Below are 22639 nucleotides of genomic sequence, written 5' to 3'. Positions count from 1 at the left end.
CTTTGGGGAGGTACACAGCTGTTTACAGGGGTAGGATCTCCTGTACTTCAGAGGGAAAATAAATCTTTCTCTCCCCTCCCCCATTTAATATTTGCATTCAACAGTTCCCACTGAATTTAGTTCACACACACACGAGTACCTCCACAATGTCTGATGTCCTACTCATTCTTCTGACTACACAGGACTGGAGAAGGGTCCTATCCCAGCTTTGCCTCCATCTACAAGATAGGGCAGAGTTACTCTTTGATCCCCATCTCTGTTCTTAGAGATTTCTCTTTTAGTGCATTCTGTTCTCTTATTCTGTTTTGGCCAGAAACCCTGAGGGTCTTCCCCTTAGGGTGACCTCCCTCATATCATGGTCCTCTTTGAGAACTAAGGACAAACAACAACCTTTGTGAATAGGAACTGGCCCATTGAGGACCAAACTGGAAATGGTTATTTGGGCAACACAGCCCTTCCTTCCTTCCTTCCTTCCTTCCTTCCTTCCTTCCTTCCTTCCTTCCTTCCTTCCTTCCTTCCTTCCTTCCTTCCTTCCTTCCTTCCTTCCTTCCTTCCTTCTTTCCCTTTCCCTTCCCTTTCCTCTGTCCACATATGGTTTCATACCCTTACCTCTGGGTGCTCTGTCAAAAGGAATGTAAATTTTGATTGTTGAAACCTCACAAGATATCTTGGGGTTTGCAACCAGATCTTTTTTCTTAAGTACCTTGCCTTAAATCCAAATCACTCTGGCTCTCATTGGTTGGTTAGTAATACGTTCCAGGCCAAGACCACTTAGTCATCATTTGGGTTCCCATTGATTGAGTGAATGTAAATGGAAATTGTTCTGTTTTGGCCAAGAACCCTGAGGGCCTTCTCCTCCCAGAATGATATTTTTTGACTAGCTAAGAGATGTCATTCTCTGCCTCATTTCTTACCTAGCCTTAATCACTGAATAGGCGTTGCCTCCAGACCTGTTAAAGACCTTAGCTTAAAAAGGTCAAGGTCTGCCACTGCATTCAGGGTCACCTTCAGTTGTCCTGATCTATATCTTGTCATTGGATCCAGATGGCTCCAGAGAAGAAGGTGAAGCTGATGACCTCTCACAACCCTCCCTCACTTAAATCCCATTCACTTATATGTCATGGCATCACCTCCCTGATGTCATGGTTCTTTTTGAAAACAAAGAACAAAGAACAATAAGGGCAGAATCAGGTGAAATCTTGGACAAGCTCCTGAAACACTAGGCTTAGATTTCTTAGGCTGTTAAATGCTACTGACTGTTCAAAGTTCCTTACCACCTGCTTAACAGGGATTTTGAGGATTTATGAGTTAAACTGTGAAAAGTATTTTGAACTCCTAGTGAAGTGGCCTGGGTGAGTTTGTGACAGCTAGTTTCCATGAATATTTCTGACTAATTAAATGTCATCATAAATAATGCAAAGTATCATTTTAAGCATGTAAAATTGTGTTCGTTGATCAACTGTATAACAACATTAAGCCAAAGATAAAGCAGATAAACTTCCCAAGGGCGTTCACCAGTATCATGGAGGGTTCCTCCAGAAATTCTAAATATAAGAGGGATTCCCTTTCCAAGTAAGATTCTCCATATGTAACTGTTTGTGGATGACATTGTACCGATTGCATTAAGTACCAAAATGGGCCTCCTTAATAATACTCATGCTTACTTATAAGAGATTGTTCTAGTCAACCACGAAAGAAAAACAAAGCAGATAAAGAATACCTGTTACCCACATACCTTGGGCAGGAGATACAGAAGGATAATGAGTTGGGTCCAAAATTGATGAGGAAGAGATTGAGCTGGATTGTGTTTAAGAAACTGCATAAAGCTTTCAGTGACTCTAAGCTGCAAAAGTGGTCGCAAAAGTCCATTTTTTAAAATGTCAGTATTATCCTACTGATAATATATGAAATGTGAAGCACCATTGCCATAGAATATTCAAAATAGCTGGTAATCAGAGGACAATGGAAAAGCACATGCCAGGGCCAGTCACAATTCAGCCTAATTTGATGATTTGAGAAGTGGCACAAAGCCATAATAAAGAATGTATGAGGGCAGCCAGGTGGCTCAGCGAGTAAGAGCACCAGCTCCAGTGTCGGGATGACCTGGATCAAATCTGGGCTCGGATACTCAGCACCACACCCAGAAATAACTGGCCGTGCAACCTTGAGCAAGTTACTTAACCCCGATTGCTTTAAAAAAAATTATAAAAAAAAATATATGATATGAATGGATGAAGAGGTCCGTTAGTCATGTGTCAAGAATGAGGGATAAAAAGTAGAAAGCCCAAGTAGTGCACTGGTATTCGTTGAACATTAAGAAAGTCAGAGGAAGGCTTCCAGATCATTGAGTAGATTCTCTATGAAGAATTTTTTAAATTGGGAGAAGGATTACCTATTTAACAAGAACTTCTAAGAAAACTGGAAAGTTATTTGGAAAACAAAAAGGGGTTTTGACTGGTATCTTCCACCATATACCACAAGAAACTCTAAATTGACATATGACCTGAATATAAAAGGTCACATCATTTTTAAAAATTGGAAGAAAAAGAAAAGGGGTAGCTTTCACAACTATGCCTAACAATAGAATTCCTAACCAAATAAAGGATAGAGATTATTAATAAAAAAGAATATAGACACTTTTCACTGAATGAAATTGAAAAGCCTTTGCATGAACAAAATCTGTATAGCTAGAATTAGCAATTAGCAAAAAAAAATTTCACAAAATATTTCTGTTAAAGTCATTTTATCCAAGATATATGTATATACACACATATGTATACACATACATATACAATATATATGTATTTGTGTGTATATTATATATATGTTTTTTTTACATGAAATTAATACAAATATATGACCAAGAGCCATTAGTCATTAGAAAAATGGTGAAAGAACACGAATGTAAAAGAATTTATCAAGTAATTAGAATGTACTAATCACCATGCTAAACTCTGGGGATGCAAATGCCCTTACAGAGATTGTTCTGGAAGTAAAAGACAAAAAAACAGAGGGAATTAGTGATCACAGAGGTGTATTTGATTTAGGAAAGTTCAAGGATTGTACATAGTACCATAGGGAAGTAGATTGACACATATTTTTCAGGAGTAGTGGCAGAGTTGATTTGATTATAGTTGAAGAACTTGAAGGAGGAGTCATTATGAAGGTCAATTGTAGGGTGACAAGACAGAGTGGATCTAGATATAGTGAGTGGTTGAGGCAACCACCAATTAGAGCAGCAAAGCCCCAGAGTGGGAGTTTCTGGAGGTGAAAGGGTTAATTCCTGTAGGGCATGGTTTCCTGTCTGGGCAGCAAAGCAATTGGCAAGAAGATGGTGAGGGGGTGATATGGAAAAAAAAAGTTCTCAAAAATGAATCACTATTAACAAACATATGAAAGATTGCTCCATTTCACTAAAGAAAAATGCAAATTAAAACAACTTTGAGGTTTTACCGCATATTCAGCAAATTGACAAACATGAGAAAAGATGAAAATAGCCCATGTTGGGAAGACTGGAGGAAAAACAACATGCTATTACATTACTGATGGAGTTTTGAATTGCTTCAATTGTTCTGATATATAAATCAAAATTATACAAGAAGAGTGACTACTAGTTACACCCTTTGACCAAGGGATTCCACTTCTGAACAGTGTCCAAGGATGTAAGAGACAGAAAGAAAGGTCCCATATAAGTTATTCATATAGCAATTTTTGTAGTAACAAAGAGCTGGAATAAAGCAGATGCTTATTAATTGGGAAATGGTCAAATTGTAATATTGAAATGTAATGGAATATTATTTTTTCCAACAAAAATCTATTTTCTTTCCCTCCCACCTTTCCCCTTTTTCTCCATCACCCACCTCCATCACCTACCATTACTGATATTGGAAGGAAAAAATCCTTGTAACTAGCATGCATAGTCAAACAAAACAAAAAAGCCTTATTCAACATGTCCAAAAGTCTGCACCTAAAGTCACCTAGACCTTTCTCTCAGGAGGTAGGTTGCATGGATCATTTCATTTACTACAGTTCTACAGTCTTTCAAAGTTCCTTGTTTTTACAATTTTGTAGTTATTATATAAATTTTTCTCCTGGTTCTGCTCACTTCACTTTGAATCAGTTCATGTAAGTCTTCATGGGTTTCTCTGAAGCTGTCCCTTTCATCATTTCTTACATCACAATAGCATTCCACTAAAATGTGTTTAGCCATTCCCTGATTGATGCTGTCATTGCTGTTCAGTCATTTTTTAGTCATGTCTGATTTTTTGGGGGGTGGGGGAGTTTTCTTGTCAAAGATACTGGTTTGCCATTTCCTTCTCCAACTCATTTACAGATGAGGAAACCAAAGCAGATAGGTTTAAGTGACTTGCCCAGGATCACATAGCTAATCAGTGTTTGAGGCTGGATTTGAACTAAAGTCTTCCTGCCTCCAGGCTGGGCACTCTATCCACTGTGCCATCTACTTGCTCAATCCCTAATTGATGCCCCCATCTTTCAGATCTGATTCTTTGCCAACTCAATAAGAACTGCTATAAATATTTGTTTTTGTATAAATGGGTCCTTTCCCCTCTTTCTTTGATTTCCTTGTGGTATAGGCCTAATGGCGGCATCACTGGTTCCAGTGACATGCAAAATTTAGTAAATATTTTTTTTTATATAATGGAATGTTTTTGTGCTGTCAGATAAGAAAAATACTAGGTAACCAGAGAAACAAGGAAGGCTGGTGTGAACCCAGGCAGAGAGAAGGAAAAAAAAGCAAGAAAAAAATATCTATACACACATATGTATACCATGATTACAATAATGTCAACAGTGGTTGGTTGTTGTCCTTTGTTTTCAAAAAGGACCAAAATGACATCATTATGTTTTGGTCAAGATACAGTGTGTCCAGCTGTGACTGATCAGACCAAAATGAGCTTGGAAGGCTCTACCACAGGTTGGGCACAAATAGTCCATATGAACTTTTGGACTGGAGATGTCTCTAAATTTGCACATTTCATATATATATATATATATATATATATATATATTTTAGCTACTGCAGCTCTGCTTTGTCCACCACCCAAGACTGCAATCCAGATACAAGCAGGTAAAAGCAAGAGTGATTACCCTCTGAATGGTCGCTTGGTCCCCCTACAATCTGCAGCCCAGGAGCTCTGGAGGCAGCCACATGGCGGCAACTGCAGCTGCTGTGCCTCCATCACTTCTTGCCCTAGGGGCAGGGGGGCAGACCTCGCTCTTCCTTCACCCTGTTCCAACAGAGTTCCCCACTGTCCTTCTACTTTCTCTTTGGCGTTTATGGGTTGAGAAGTCTGGAAACTGCCACAGCTGCTGGTGATTCACTCTCCTGAAGTCTGTTCTGCCTGACAGGCCACCCTGGGGACTGTGCTCGGTTCCCAGCACACTGCGATAGACCTTTCCTGTCTACCTGCCAGGCTGCTCTCCCAGCAGGAGATTTGTTTCTCTCTGTTACTTTGTGGGTTCTGTAGCTCTAAAGTTTGTTTAGAGTCATTTTATTTACATGTATTGGAGGAGGCTGGAGCCAGAGCCCATGCCAAGTTTGTGCTTTTACTCCACTATCTTGGCTCCACCCTCTGGAAAACAGTTTCCAAGGTACTTGTCAAGATAAATGGATAAATTTTTTTCTATGTGCTGTAACCCATGATTCCACTTATGGATGGTGTGGTGCTGGTTGGTGGAGAACCTGTTTTCTTATTTTTAATTGTTAGACCAAAATTAGCACAAGCAGCAGAGAATAGATCCATGCTTCTTGCATCTCATTCTCAGAGGCTGCATTGAGTGCACAATCACCTGTGAACAAAAAGTCATGCACTAACTTTCCCTCCACATTAGTCTTGCCTTGTAGCTGTTTCAAGTTAAGTTGAATGCTGTGTAATTATAACAACCTGCATTGGCTCTAGAGAAGAACTGAGGAAATTTGGCCCTCACCCTTGGTTGGAGAAGTGGGGGCCTACAAGGGTGGCATACTGCATATACTATCGGATGTGATTGATATGTCTGTTGAATTTACTTCCCTTCTTTGTTTTAAGGGAAGTATCTGGAGTATATCTGGAAATGACTATGATGTAAAAACCAAAGGTATCAACAAAGCAAACAAATAAAAAATGTAAGTGACTACTATATGCCAGGCCAGGTACTAGAATATAAAAACAGAAATAGAATAGTCTCTACTGTGGAAAAGTTTACATTCTACTGCAACAAACTATGTACAAAAATAAGTAAATAAAAGTACATACAGATTAATACCAGGTAATTTCTTTTTTTGTTCCTAATATTTTATTTTAATTTTTGGTTAAGTTTATTTTTTATTATAAACTTGACAGTGATGAACAACCACAAACATTTCTTTACAAAGGACAGAACAAGATGACTGCACATGAAACTACTGTATTTTGCTTTTGAGTTTACATCAACTTTAACAACACCATCACCATCATATTAACAGTTTACATAGGGCTTACTATGTGCACTTACACTGTGCACATGATAATACCAATCAATAAATCAACAATAATTAAGCACCTACTGTATGCCAGGCACTGTGCACTTGGTAGTACCAATCAATCAACATTTAATAAGAATTTATTATACTGTGCTAAACATTGGAGATAAAAAGACAAGTTAAAAAAACAGTTCCTGCCCTCAAGGAGCTTATACTCTAATGGATACAACATTGTCCTTCTTGTCCTTGTCCCTTTCTGATCTTCCTCCTGGTTTCTGGGTCCAGTGGCCAGATATAGATCAGGCTAACTGGAGATGGCCCAGGACACAGTGGGGAACCTTGGCCTTTTCAAGCTAAGGTCTTTAGCGTGTCTCCAACAAAACATTAAAAGGTAAACATCAAGGTGACTTGACCTCAAAATGAATTTTCTCAAACCCTGTGGGAGCCCTGTCTCTTCACCAAGTTGCAGTCAGTGAGCACCTTCTAATCTCTACAGAGCAGACAGCTCTGGGCTTCCAAGGCGACAAGGAGCTCTAGTACCCTGCAGATGTGGAAGGATGAAAACTGTCCAGAGGAGATTCCGCATCCAGATAGTGATATGGCACATGTAGCATAAGTTACTTGACTTTCCAATTCTTCTTTTCTTCAATAGAGGATTTGGATGGAGAGAGGAAATTGTTAAAGGGGTATCCCTTAACATAACATTACAATCGATAATGATAATAATATTATAATAAACATAATATTATGGCTTCCTTCTCTTCTGAGATGAGTTGAATCCAGTCAGCATCAGCAGTGACCACAAGTTATTGCCATCTGCCAGTTGCGGGTGGCCTCAACTGATGGTCTCAGTTCTATTCCCAGTGGACAGGTAACTTGCATCAGAAAATCCAACCACCACATCTGGAACTCATTGGTAGGTTCAGCAGAGAGTAGCCAAAAATGAAATCAGCTACAGAGACAAAATTCTCAGCTACTTTGGACTGGGATTTCTGGGTCAGGTCTGTGACATATTGGGGGAATAAGTAAGAGGAGGTTTCCAATAGCAGTGTCCAACTAAAAATACTATCTCAGAGGACTAACATTCCAGAAATAAACCTTCTCCCATCCCACTCCACACCCCATTTTCCAATCTACCCATTTTTCTAGTTAGTCACATATTCAGAGTTGCTTGTTGTTTTGATGTATGAATTAAGGGAAGGGTTAGACCTCAGGGAAAAGGAAGGCCAGAAGTTTATAAAAATACTTATTATTTTAAAAATATAAAGGAATTAACACTGTGAAGGAGAGAACAAATCCCTTTCCAGGTAGACAAATGTCTTACTTCTCCCTTAGGTATGTGAAGATGGCCGAGGGAATGAGAATTGGAAGATGGAAAGAATAGTTAGAAACATCAAGGAAACCATTTTAGTGTTCTTAAAGTTTAGTGCATCTATCATGAGGAGATTAATTAATTAATAATAGGTCATTTCCAAATTATTTTGGGTTTTGATATATTTATGCAAATTATATATCTTTATTCATCTTACTTTTTAGCTCACATTTATATAGCACTTTGCAGTTTACAAAGTCCTCATACAGTGCTTAGAAATGGTTTAGATACAGTTGTAGCAGAGATCAAATGGAGATGCCAATCAATTAATCAGTAAGTATTAATTAAACTGTATTGTGTATCAAGCAGTGGCCTTAGGCTTAGTTTCTAGTGGGAGGAAACCATAGTATATGCAAAATAATGCACAAAGTGTAAATATGAGGCAACCTTAGAGGAGAAGGCACTAGGAGCTGCAGGAGGGAAGGCAGCAAATGTCTCTTATGGAAGGCTAGATAATTGGACCATAGTTGAATGGTAGCCCTATATGGTTGGACGTGGAGGGAAGTAACGTATAGGAAGACTAGGAAGATATAAGAAAGGCCAGGTTGTGAAAGTTTTAAATGGCGAAAAAAGAGAGGAGTTTATAGGGATTAGAGAGCCACTGTAGTTTATTGATTAGGAGGAAGGGGTGACCTTTTCCCCCCTAAAACAAAATTACTTTGATAGCATACACTTCCTAGTGTGCTCTATAGAAAGCATAAGTGAGACATTGGACTTCAGGAGCAAGGGGCTGAGATTTTGAATTTCCTTCCTCTCCTGTTCTCTCTTCCCTCCTCTTTTCTCTCACCATCTGCCTCCCTCCTCCCTCTTCTCTCTGTCTCTTTTCTCTATCTTTTGAGACCAAGTCTCCCTACCTCACACAGGATGGATGTACAGGGACCACTCATGGTACTGACCCCATTGCTGATTTTCATGGAAGTTTGACCTTTTCTGTTTCTGACCCAGCATGGTTCAACACTCCTTATGGAGTCTGTTGACTGTCTGCACTGTATTGGTGGTGCCATACTTAGTGTTGACACTCAATCTAACTCTGCTGCTGTTCAGAACTAACTCCCTCTCTCTTGTAGCAGAGAGTACAAATTTGAGCCATCCACCCCAGCTGACTTTGAACTTCTAAGGGGTGTTGTGCGTGCATCCATCATGTGTCATCTCAGGAGGAGATAGGAAAAGAAAAAGAGTGGAGTCATGTAAGGAGGAGAGTAAGGGGTTCATTTACGGAGCCAACCAGACCCCAAAACAAAGACTGACAAGGCAATCAGACTGGTGCCTGAATTCTAAAGGGCTCAATGGGCAAAGTTGCCTAGGTGCTGGACTGTCTTCTCTAGTCTTGGGCAGGAACATGGATAAAGGGGAGCATCTCCATGTTATTCTGGGAAAACAGGCCTCATTTAGGCAATGATTACTGAGGACGTTTCCCATGTTTGTTTTGTTTTCTCTCCCACTTAAGGGCCTCTGCTGATTCTTTGCTGTGAACTGTCTGGGCAGAGCCAGAAGTAGCAGGGGGCGACCCAGACTTTGCCCCAGGCATCAACATGGGAGGGAGAGCTTCGTCCTTTTTCTTGTTCCTCTAATCCTCATGATTCACACCCACTTTCTTCCTTGTCAAACCCCCTAATTCCTCTGCTGCCTCTCCTCCCACTCTCTTCTCTCTCCAGCCCACCTCTAGCTTTCTCGAATCATCATCCTTCTCTGCTCTCCATTTCCACTGGGGCCTCTTTTCTGTTATTCAGCTCCTCACCATTTCAAATCTCTTTCTCTCATTTTTCTTTCATCTTCTGTTGCACACTGAAACCTTGCTTTCTCCTGAAGATCCACATCTTTTGACACCCTCCTTAGGTCTAGATTCCCACTCCCTGACCTACAAAGGTAAGGAGCAGTTTGAGTTTTCTCTCTGCTCCCCACAACACTTCTGGTTTCTCCCTCTGCCACCATTGCTCAGCCACCATCTCTCCAAAAATCACTCCATGTTGGGTTCAGAGAAACCTGGGAAGATTTCTATGGTGAGCAGAATCAGGAGAAGAATTTCTAAAATTACCATAGCATTATAAAGAAAAACAACTTTGAAAGGCTTAAGAACTCTGATCAAAGCAATGACCAGTAGTGATTACAGAGGGCAGATGGATGAGGGAACATCTGACCCCCTAAACTGAGAGGCAATGGACCTAGGGTGCAGAATGATATACATACACTTTCAGATAGAGTCAATGTGTAGATTTACTTTTCTTGACTGCTTAATTGTTATGAGAGGGCCTTGTAAAAAAAAATTCAAAGGAGATTGGAGGAGAGAGGTTAGAAAGAAAAATTTATTTTAAAAATATAAAGAAGGGGCGGCTGGGTGGCACAGTGAATAGAGCACCGGCCTTGGAGTCAGGAGGACCTGAGTTCAAATTTGGCCTTAGACACTTGACACAATTACTAGCCGTGTGACTTTGGGCAAGTCACTTAACCCCAATTGCCCTCCAAAACAAAACAAATTATATATATATGAGCAGAAGTTAAGAATCGAAGCAGGGTAGCTTAGAAACTGTGTTGAATTTATTATATACTTTAAAAAAATTCAGCTATATATAATACTTATAGTTTCATATTCAATCACCTTTTTTCTTTTTCATATATGAGAAAATTCATGTTTGTTGGTATTTGGAAAGTTCAAAATAATAAATTTTTTTTAATGTCCAGGTTTTTTGGACAGATCCTTAGTACTATTATGGACCCATATGTTATTCTCACTTCTCTTCAATAAGTTGAATACCTGACTCACAGTCTTTTTCTCCATCCTCTCTCCTCTCCCTTTTTGAATACTCTGGCTTCCTAGTTCATCAACCTCCTCAACTCCCATAATCTGTTTCCAGTCTTATCTCATGCAACTATATACAAGACTAATAATATCTTAGATTAAGGGTCTTACTCTGTATGTATGTGTATATATACTTTGATTACTGTTTTTTAATATAATCAGTTAACTTTGCAATCATATATTTTGCTCTTGCATTTAATATTGTTTTTGAGAAGGGTCTCATAGGCTTCACCAGATAGCAAAAGGAGTCCAGGTACAAAATCAGTGAAGAACACCTGCCTTAGAAAACTCTCTAGAAGCAAATCCTGCCACTCTTCTGCTGAATTTGTCTCAGATGCATAAACTCCCAGTTACTTCTTTGTATTGAGGTTTCTGTTAACAGTAACATCTGAAAATGTTTAATAGAATTATATTTGAATAACCTATATCAGATTGCTTGCCATCTTGCAGAGGGAGGGAGAAAAAAATTTGGAACTCAAAATCTTATAAAAGTGAATGTTGAAAACTATCTTTACATGTAATTGGAAAAAATAAAATTCTAAAATTCTAAAAAAATTTTAAGAAGTGGAAAAAAAGGTAGTATCTGAGTATCTGGATATGAGCTGACTTTAGAGGCCCTTAGTCTTAGACTGAGGCATGGGATCTAGTAACAATGGGGTACATTTGTGAAGAACTAGTTCTGGTTGGCACGCAGCTAACATTACTATGCCCATTTTATAGATGAGAGCCCTGAGCAGAGGGGTTAAGTTCTCTGTCTGAGGTCATATGGCTGCGGATGGAAGAATTAAGATTTGAACTTCTAGTCCTACGGCAGTTTCCCAGAGAAGAGCTCCAGCCAGTACATCATGTGAATTTCAAACATAGAACTTTCAGATATCATAATAATACATTGAAAACTAGAGTAAAGGATGTGGGTAAGTGAATAAAAGTGGGGGGAAAACATGAAGAACATAGCTAAGGGAAGGAGACAAGGCAAAAATAGGGAGTAGTCTAATGGGAGGTCATTATTTCCTGAAATACTATGGAAGGCACTATAGGGGAAAGAGATTGATGGGCTGAGGATATTTGTAGTTATAATCATTCAGTGTATGTACACAATATAGAAATTTATTTGGAGCTTTGATGTTGCTGTGATGAGTTTCATTATCTCTCTGTAAGTTATATAGTCTTTCCTATGTGTGTTGGGGTCAAAGTTATCTCTCTTAGGATATAGGCTCCCAGAAGATAATGGTTCCATGAAAGGAGAGGGACAAGTTATTTTCTTTTTCTTTTTTGGTTAATAATGATATTGTAGAAGCACCGTGGGATGGTGGATAGAAAGCTAGTCCAAAAGACAGGAAGACTGACTCAAGCCCTTCCTCTGACACATACTATGTGACCCTAGGTAAGTCACTTAACCTCCAAGTTCCCCAGGAATTTTTCTTTTTCTTTCTTAAGACTGGGGCAACTAGGTAGTGCAGTGGATAGATGTCAAGCCTGGAGTCAGGAAGACTCATTTTCCTGAGTTCAAATCTGGCCTCAGACACTTAAAAACTGTGACCCTGGGCAAGTCACTTAACCCTGTTTGCTTGTTTCCTCATCTATAAAATGAATTGGAGGAGGAAATTGCAAACCACTCCAAAATCTTTGCCAAGTAAACCTGAAATGGGATCACAAAGAGTCAGACACAATTAAACAATAGCAATGATTTTCTCTCCTTCCTACCCCACCCCTTACCATTTAAAAGTAACCAAATAAAGGGCAACTAGGTGGTGCAGTAGATAGAGCACTGGCCCTGGAGTCAGGAGGACCTGAGTTCAAGTCTGGCCTCAGACACTTAACACTTACTAGCTGTGTGACCTTGGGCAAGTCACTTAACCCCAACTGCCCTGCCTTCTGCCCTTCAAAAAGCAAAAAAAAAAAAGTAAGCAAACAAAAAATAAAACCCTTGTAATAAATATTTATGCTCTATCAGAACAAATTCCCTCATTGATTATGTCCCATTCTACACTTTTAGTCCATCACCACTGGCTGGAGAAGGATAGCACCCTCTAATCACTGGTCTTCAAGAATCTTGGTCTACCACTGTCTTGATCAGAATTCATAAGCCTTTCAAAGTTGTTTGTTTCCACGGTTTTGTTATTTTGTTTTCTTTTGCAAGGCAAAGTGACTTGCCCAGGGTCACACAGCTACTAAGTGTCTGAGTCTAAATTTGGACTCAGGTCCTCCTGACTCCAGGGCTAATGACAGTGTTGTTATTGTATAACTTGTTATCTTTCTTCCTTTCACGTTGCTCTATGTGAGATCATGTAAATCTCCCCAGGTTTCTCTGAAATCATTTCTATCATCATTATAGAGACTTAATGATGTTCCATTATAATCAGGAACCATTATTTGCCCAGTCATTCCCTGATTTATGAACACCCCTTTGTCTCCAGTTCTTTGCATTAAGAAAAGAGCTGTATTTGAGTATCCTTTTCCTCTTTCTTTCATCTCTTTGAGGTATAGACCTAGTAGTTGTATTGCTAATCAAAGGATGTATATTTACAAGTTAGTAACATTTGGACCATAGTTCCAAATTGCTTTCCAGAATGACTGGACCAATTCATAGCTGCACTAAGAGTACATTAATATACTGGTTTCCTTTTAGCCTTCCATCATTGTCATTTTCCTCTTTTTCAACTTTGCTAACCTGATAGGTGTGAGGTAGAACCTCAGAGCTGTTTTAATTCAAATTTCTCTAATGATTTGTGATTTGGAGTATTTTTATATGGTTGTTGAAATCTTGGATTTCTTCCCTTGAGTCCTGCCTGTACATATCTTCTGACCATTTATCAATCAGTGCATGGCTCTTATTCGTATACATTTGAATAGGTTTTTCACCTATGTTGGAAATCAGATCCTTTTCAGTGAAATTGGCTGTAAAGATTTCCCTAGATTATCTATTTCCCTTGTATTTTTAGCTGAATTAGTTTTGATTTGTTCAAAAACTAGAAGCATTATGTGTCTGTGGCTGTCCCACAGGAGTCTTGTGGCATGTATATGTGTTGAATGAGTGAACAGAATAAAAACCTTAATTGGCACCTATTGAGTTCCAAGCACTGTGCAAGATGCTGGACCTCATTGCTAAGTGTTTTGCAAGAAAATTAAGTTTCTTGGGAACAGGTTATGTCTTTTACTGTTTGTCAATATTCCACAATGCTTTATACAGAAAATATTTGATAAATGCAGAATCAATGAATATATACATTTGAGATAATAAGCTCTTAGAAGGAAGTGATGAACCTTATTTGAAGTATTTTAACACAAAAACACACAGAGAGAAGATGAAATAAATACTAAATAAATGACGGAGAGTTGGTTCACCATCCCCAACTATGTTTTAAAATTCAAAACTGGATTTCAATGCAGGTTTCACAAGAAAGGAAGCAGGAGTCCTCTGGCCTGATTCTGGGCCTCTAGTTGGAATACCTGTTATTCCTTATCTAGAAGCTTTGGTTGCTTGTAAAGATACCAAAGACCAATACCCTTTGCCCATCTGTTCTTTCTGACTCAGTTAATCAATACTGTTAATAAAGGTTCAATAAACAGAGCTCAGTTTTGATCTCTTTAGTCATTCTGTGAATGCATTTGATGGAAACTGAAGAGCTTAGTGAGGTGGTTGCTGTGTATTTACCTTATTTCTTGTGTGTGCTACTGGAAAAGTTAAAACAACTTGTGTTAACAATAGCAAATGTTAGAACCAAGACTCTAGTAAGGAGGATTGGGTTTATTCAACCAAACACATGGTGGGCTTTTTATTCACCTCCCTCTTTTCCTTTGGGATAAAGATCTTTTCCTGTAGAAACTAAGGTTATGCCCCTACTTGTGAAGCCCGGAGAGAGACACTTTGATGTGAAAGAGGATCCCAGCAAAGTAACGGATACAGAAACCGGTGTGGGAATAGGAGGCAGCTCCAGGAACAGGAAAAGGCATTGGTCCACTGGAGAGGTTATTTCATCCTTTCTGTCTTTACCCAGTCTGTCTGGTTAATTTCCTCCCATAGGTCGACGAGGGGACCTGGGAAGAGAAACTCTTGTTAATAAGGTCAGATCCAAACACACTGCCTCACTTTGTGAGGTAGCTAACGTTGAATTCTTAGACTAACTTTTATGAAAGTTGAATGGGAAAAAAGTCTTATTTGAGTTATATTTACACAATTTGGCCTGCCTAAGTGAAAAATTCAATCACTTGACTTAGTGACACAAAAATAAATAAGTTTATGATGAGAGTCATTCACCCTGACTTGACTGGTAGCTTGGCTATCATGCAAGCACAAGTATAAAAATATCCCTGGTTAGGTTCAGTTCAATACAATATGATTCAATATTTTTTAATTCACTACGCTATGCACTGAATGCTATGATAAAACCCTCAAGTAGCTTACATTATGCTAGGGGAAAAGAATTACCATGAATTCAAATGGCTCACTAAAACAAAAACTGTGTTATGAAAGTTTAATATAAAAAATTAATACCATTTTCAAAATGTAATCATCAAAAAGAATGCCAAAAAGCATCCAAAAGTAATAAAAGTCATAGTATTGAAGATCCAGGTTAGCCTGGCATACGCATAAAGTGATTATGGTCCTATGATTATCGCTATTTTCTCATTTTTCCCATCTTTATCTTAAATGGGGTTCAATAGAAATGTTGTATGTTAATACAATATTGTCAATAGTATTACTATTATTATAATTATCATCTAATTCCTTTCATTTAATTTGTTGAAAGTCAGAAAGACATAGTCCTGGGATAGGCCACTATCCTGCCATTATTCTTTTATGTGTAATGTCCTATGGATTAATGACATAAGTAGATAAGATGATTGCTTTTTGTAATGGAACAAATGTTCATCTGGATCCCAATTAGTGCGAATAATAACACCCCTGAAGAAACTGGATTATTTGGAGTCCTTTTGCATGTTACCATTGGGCTGGAACCAATGACCATATTTTACATAATTATAACTGATTGGTGCAACTTTGAACACATATGACCACTTTAGGGAATTTATTATTTGCACTAATTGTGACCTAATTGCATTGAGATGTAAGTTTGTCTTTAGTGAGCTCAGGAAAAACATCCTATACACAATTCCAGTGTCAAATAGTATGCAAGACAGGATGATGAGCTTGCATATATCTCATCTTGTTGGACTTAACTCTGCACGGTCTTTATATTTTGAAAGCTTTATGTTCCATGGAGCTTGGAAATTATATGTCATTGGTAGGGTGAAATTCCTCTAAAATGTTATTCTTAATTTTTAATATATTGATCAATGTTATATTCAGATGGTTATGTGCAATACCTTTGTGTGATAATGCACAGTTTATTGGTTGAGTTCTTAAGGATGTTTTGAGTTCTGCATTTCTAGTATGGAGATTTCTCATATGTCATTCCATGACAGATCACAACCTTCTGATTTCTATTTACATTTTTCCCTCTTGGATTTTAGTACCTCCTCTATTTTCTTTCTTATTTTGTCTAATTTAGGTTTAGGAATGAAGTCATTCTTTATTAGCTGTCTTGTGCCATTTGATAATACATTGAAACTGAGGGTACAGCTGACTCAAGATAGTCTGAAAATCTTTATGACTGTTAAGGTCTGTTTCCAGTTTTGTTATGATATCGGGGGAGGGAAGAGAATAAGCATTTATTAAACCTCAGTGGTACTCTTGGACCTGTTTACACTCCCCTCATCGCCCAAACTAGTGTGCTAGTGATGCATGTCTGGAACTAGGTCCTCCTCCCTTCTACAAAGGTGGGTCAGATCATATCACATGGGGGTATATATACTTTATTATTGTTACTGTTATTGCTATCTCATTCTCATCTTTTTCAATGGAGTTAAAATAGAAACAGTCCTAGTACAAGCCAATATTTTGCTATCATATTTATTATTGTAATTATTCTCTAAATAAATAATATTTATTATTTCTCTTATTCTTATTTATTATATCTATTATTCTAAGCAGATTTTTGTAATTAAAAATATTATCAATAGTATTTGCCGCACTTAACATTTAAAATTTCAAAGTTTTTTTTTTTAATTTCACCTCCTCATCCGTATGAACACATACATGCAGGTTAATACAATGCTGGTATTACTATTCCCATTTTAGAGATTAGTAAAATGGGGACTGAAAAACTTAAGTGACTTGCTTAACATTAAAAAAAAATCAGCAGACAGTGGATAAACTGAAATAATCCAAGGACAGGCCACTACTCTGCCATTATTCTTTTATGTTTAATGTCCTATGGATTGATGACATAAGTGAATAAGATGATTGCTTTCTGTAATGGAACAAATGTTTATCATGGTCCCATTTAGTCCCCAGTTTATCAAGTGCCTACTATCTCACAGGTGGGGCAGCTGGGTGGTTCAGTGGAGAGAGCACTAGGCCTGGATTCAGGAAGATCTAAGTTCAAATTTGACACCAGATAACTTGCTAGGTGTGTGATCCTGGGCAAATTTAACCCAGGGGTGGGAAACTTGTGGCCTCAAGGCCCTCTGGGTCCTCAAGTGAGACCCTTGAATCCAAACTCCACAGAATAAATCCCTTTGATAAAAGGATTTGTTCTGTAAAACTTAGACTCAATCAAAAGTTTGCCCCGAGGACCTAAAAGGCCACATATGGCCTTGGCACTGCAAGTTCACCACCCCTAAAAACCCTATTTGCTTCAGTTCCTCATCTGTAAAATGGAAATACTCTGGAGAAGGAAATGGCAAACCACTGCATTATCTTTGTACAAAGTCCATGGGATCATGTAGGGTCAGACACAACTGAACAAAGACAACAATTTGCCAGGTACCATGCTAGGCCCTGGGGATACAGAGCCAAAATGAGACAGGCCCTGTCCTCACAGAGCTTTCCTTTAATCTAATCAAGTCCAGACTTAGAACTATGTATACTTAAAGTGCTAGAACATTTCTGGGCCCCAAAGTTATGTCACAATCCTGCCCCATAACAAAAAGCATTCAGTTTTAACCTTCAAAGACTAAACTTTGGGTCCTTTTCTTTTGAAAGGGAATCCCCTGGCTGCATAGGAGGGTTGAGATTTTTCCTCATGGCCCCTCCCTCAAATTGACTGCTTTGTGTTGAAGGCACGAGAGAGGGTGGTTTTTATTTTGTTTATAAACACCTGGTGGAAATCCTTCTTTCCCAGGGCTCAATAAAGCCCCAGTCATCGTCATGAGAGGGCAGACCCTTTCCCTCAAAGCCAGAAGGCTGAGCTAAGCAAGGCTCTTCTCTGCTCATGCTCTACATTTTTGTCACACATACATATACCCAGAAGGCTTTGTGATAAGCATTTCCCCCCCTCGAGTCTTGAGAGTGAATGCATTTTTTAAAAAGTTAGGGGGACACAGACTGAAAAATACCAGGAAGCTTTTCTCTCTGAAGGTGCCTGGCTTCAGTTCCATCACATGTAATGTTATCAGGGAGGCATCAGTGTACTGTGAAATGGAGATTTCATTCTCAGCTCTACATTTCTCCCAAATCCTAGGAATGAAGGCAGAGGCAGAAATGACCCATTTTCTCATTTTGCATAATTTGGTATTTAAATTCAGTCTTCTCAGGCCTTTCATAACAATGCGATTTTCCCAGAGCCTTGGATTCGTCTTAAAGAAGGACTTTCGTTCAGGGTAAAACTTCCAAATAAATCAGCCAGAAATGGAAATCCATTTATGATTTCTGGATTTCTACATGGCTTTCTCCTAAAATATTTGCTAATTATCCAACTCTTTCAGCCACAACTTACTCCGTACCCTCTCTCACCAAATGTTTGTACTTATGTCATTCAGTCACAAATTAATAGATTATGTTGATGCTGTTGTTTTGTAACCCATCCAGTGGAACTAGGTTAAAGGGTTATAAACATAGGATTAGAATTTGACTACCAGATTAAGCAGGAGAAATTGGGTAAAGTGTGAGTGTGTGTGTGGAGGGGGGTGGGGTTAGGTTTCTTTATATGTAAATATATCATGTCTGTCAAAACACCTGGGTATTACTGAGAGGCTGTGTTCTGTGAATATTCTCTATGAATATTGCTCATTAGGCAGTGGCTTTCTATGAGAGGCACTGAGCAAAGGAGTCACATCTGGTTCTACTGATCTAAATACTCTTTGTTTCCAGGTGCTCTTCTGTGTGGAAGTGCCCCTTTACAGCTGTTTCTCGGAGGCTGGTTTGAAGTAGGATGCTGGACACATGTGAATCTGCCAGTAAAACTAGATTACCGGTCCTCTTCAAAGACCTTTTTGAGGTCTGCTTGCATGTGAGGTGGTTCAAGGTGCTATGCAGAGTACCCAAAAGGCTGGATCCTGTCCACTGAGGAAAATTCATCTAAGAGGGAGCTAACCATCTAAGCAAGGCTATGAAAAAGAAGGAAAGAAAGAAAGAGAGAGAAAGAAAGAAAGAGAGAGAGAAAGAAAGAGAGAAAGACAGAGAGAGAAGAAAAGAAAGGAAGGAGAGAGCGAGAGAAAGAGAGAGAGAAAGAAAGAAAGAGAGAGAGAAAGACAGAGAGAGAAGAAAAGAAAGGAAGGAAGAAGAAAGAAAGAAGAAAAGGAAGGAAGAGAGGAAGAAAGAAGGAAGGAAGGAAAGAAAGGAAGGAAGGAAGGAAGGAATGAATGAAGGAAGGAAGGAAGGAAGGAAGGAAAGAAGAAAGTAAGAGAGAAAGAGAAAGAAAAAAGGAAAGGAGGAAGAAAGAAGGAAAAGGAAGGAAGAAGGGAGGGAGGAGTGAGGAAAGGAAGGAAGAAGGAAATAAGCAAGAAAGAAAAAGAAAGCAAAGAAAAAGAAAGCAAAGAAAAAGGAAAAAAAGCATTATCTCATCCGAACAGAGCCACAGGTTCTGAAACACAAGGTTGGCATAATTTACATACACTTTACAATACAGTGATTTCAAATTGCTGACGGTTCTCCCCAGAGAAAATGTTTATAACACCACTTAAGGGGGGTGGGGTAGCATATAGGCTGCTTAATTTTATCCCAAGGGAGAGGAATAGCAGAGACAGACTTTATCCACTTGGCTGTTCTGCCTGGGCTTGGGTCTGATAAAGGAACAGTTCTATTTAAGTAGCATAGACTGAGGTGCCTGGAATGCTGCCCTTCATCTCTGATTCCTGGCTTCCTTTAAGTTTCAGCTAACGTCTCACTTTCTGCAAGAACCTGATTCTCCTTATCCTTGAGTGCTCTCTCTGAGACTACCATTAATTTATTCTCACTGTATCTTGTTTGTCCATAATGTTTCCATGTTGCTTTTTCCTTTAGCCTGTCAGCTTCTTGAAGGCAGGAGGACCATGGTTTTGCCTTTTTTGCTATTATCAGTGCCTAGCTCATCATTGTTGCTGTTTAGTTGTATCTGTATCTTCAGGACCCCAGTGGCCGTAGCAGGCTGATACTGTTCATAGGGCTTTTTGGGCAAAGATACTGAAGTGTTTTGCCATTTCCTTCTCTGGTGGATTAAGGCAAGCAGATTAAGTGCCTAAAGTCACACAGCTAGTGTCTAGGCCAAATCTGACTCAGGTCTTGCTTACTCCAGGACCAGCATTCTATCCACTGAGCCACCTAGCTCTCTCCTGGCACGTAGTGGGAGCTTTACAAATTCTAGTTAGTTGCTTTATTGATTGAATAAGGAAGGGAATGTAAAAGTCAACAGTGAACCTTCCTCATTTACTAATGGCAAGACTGGGGCCCAGCATAATGAAGTCCTCCAAGATCATACAGATAATTACAGGTCAGAGCAGGAATCTGAACTGGGGGATTTTTTACTCCAAATCTGGTGCACGTTCTCCTAAATGATGGGAGCTGTCTAATTTCAAAGAGAAAGTACAGTTTTGCATGTGCCAAATCTTCTTGATGGGCTGTGAAAATCTCAGAGGCAGTATATACAATGTGGAATCCAGGCTTACTGGAAAAGTAATAATTTAGGATGTTCTTATAACTTCTTTCCCAATATTTATTGCTATTATTATCATCATCATATGAATATGTATAAAGTTGGGGATGGTGGACCACAGATTTCATCTGCAGTACCTTTTTTGTTCTTACACAGGGTGATAGTGGGTTTAATAGCTTAATAAAATTATCAAATTCATCGGTAATTCACCCATAAGACTATGAGCTCTTTGAGAGCAAGACATGGTGCTTACCTTTTTTTTTTTATCCCCAATACCAGGCACTTAATGTTTGTTGACTTGACTTAATCATAGAGATAATCATCACACATGAGATGACAACATATTGCCTTTTGATGAGGGAGAGAGGCAAAATGTGTCTCAGAGTTAATCAAGTTCAAACCAACCCTTCCTGCCCCCATTTCACAGATCATGAAACAGGCCCAGAGAGATGAACTAACTCAATAAAAGTCACAGTATCTAATCCAATAAGTATTTGTAGGGCTGGAATCAGGAAAACCTGAATTCAAATCTGGCCCCAGACACTTACTATCTGTGTGACCTTGGGCAAATCACTTAACCCTGTTTACCTCAGTTTCCTCATCTGTAAAATGAATGAAGAAGGAAATGATAAACCATTCCAGTATTTTTGCCAAGAAAACCCCAAATGGAGTCTCAAAGAGTCAGACACAACTGAAAATGACTAAAACGACAAGATGGGTAAGGAATGGGGAAAAGGGAATAAATATTTATATAGTGTCTACTATATGCCAGGCACTATACTAAGAGTTTTACAAATATTATCTCATTTGGTCCTCACATCAACCCTGAAAGGTAGGTACTGTTATATTCCCATGTTACAGAAGAGGAAATTGAGGCAAAGTGGTTAAGTGACTTGTCCAGGGTCATATAGGTAAGTACTTCAGTCCAGATTTGAACTCCAGGCCCAGGGCTCTATCCACAACACTAGCTATTTGTCCCTAAGTAGTACAAGGTAGTGTGTAAGTCTGAGAATAGAAAAACAAAAACAGTCCCTGTTCTTACAGAGCTCATATTTCACTGGGGGGAGGAGAGGGAGATGATTACACATAGCTTGTTAGTGACAAAAGTAAAACAAGGGCCCAGATCTCCGAAAGGCAGCAATCCCTCAACTGGACTGGAAGAAAGAATTAGAAGGTGAGTAGTATAAACCTGGAAATGTAAATGGGCACTGGGTTTTTGCGTTTTTGCCTTTCTTTGTGACCCCAGCACCAACACCATCTCCACAAAGGTGATCCTTGGAGCCACAGGAGAAGACAAGGTTGTTGAGACAGATTGTAAAGAATAAGGTAAGGACAGAATCTAGGGGGACAACAATCCTCCTACCTTTTTTTAAACCTGAGGAAGAATTGATTTTCTAGATTCAACAGACAGGAAATATTTCATCTGTGTTCCTCTAGTATAGGGAAGGGGAACCTGTGGCCTTCTACATCCTTGGGTGTGATCTTTTGACTGAGTCCAAATTTTATAGAACAAATCCTTTTACTGAGGGAGTTTGTTCTGTGAAATTTGGATTCAGTCAAAGGACCACACTTGAGGCCCTAGAGGGCCTCGTGTGGTTTCAAGGCCGCAGGTTCCCCACCCCTGCTGTCTGTTCCTGGTTTGGAAAGCCAATTTTTTTATTTATGATTCAGGAACTTTTAACATTCCCAGGGATCTAATTGTAAATATAGGGTATTCATGTAGATATGCAGATCAGGGCAGATTCTGAGGCTGAAAGGAGCCAGCCTACAAGCTAGGCAAACATTTTAACAAAAACCAAAAGCATGACCAGCCTCATTCAGATACTGGTGCCCATTGATGCCATATGCATCAACCCCCAACAACCCTAGTCATTGAGAAAGGGCTTTTGAATATTTGAAGTTTGCCAAAACCGCATGGTTTGTGGGTTACTGGATTTTAAAAAATGCACCTGCAAATTTATCCTGCTAGGAAGTTTACTCTGAAAAATCTAAAATGTTGCATATTTATAAAGTGTTGAGAGAGACAGCTTGGTATGGTGCATAGAGAACCAGACTTAGAACCAGGAAGATCTAGTCCCATATCTGGCACCAGC

This window comes from Petaurus breviceps, unplaced genomic scaffold, assembly GCF_028583685.1.
Source record: "Petaurus breviceps papuanus isolate PSGF00001 unplaced genomic scaffold, PetGlider_PUasm1.0 126, whole genome shotgun sequence".
Taxonomy (NCBI): Eukaryota; Metazoa; Chordata; class Mammalia; order Diprotodontia; family Petauridae; genus Petaurus; species Petaurus breviceps.
This window is presented reverse-complemented; position numbering follows the sequence as displayed.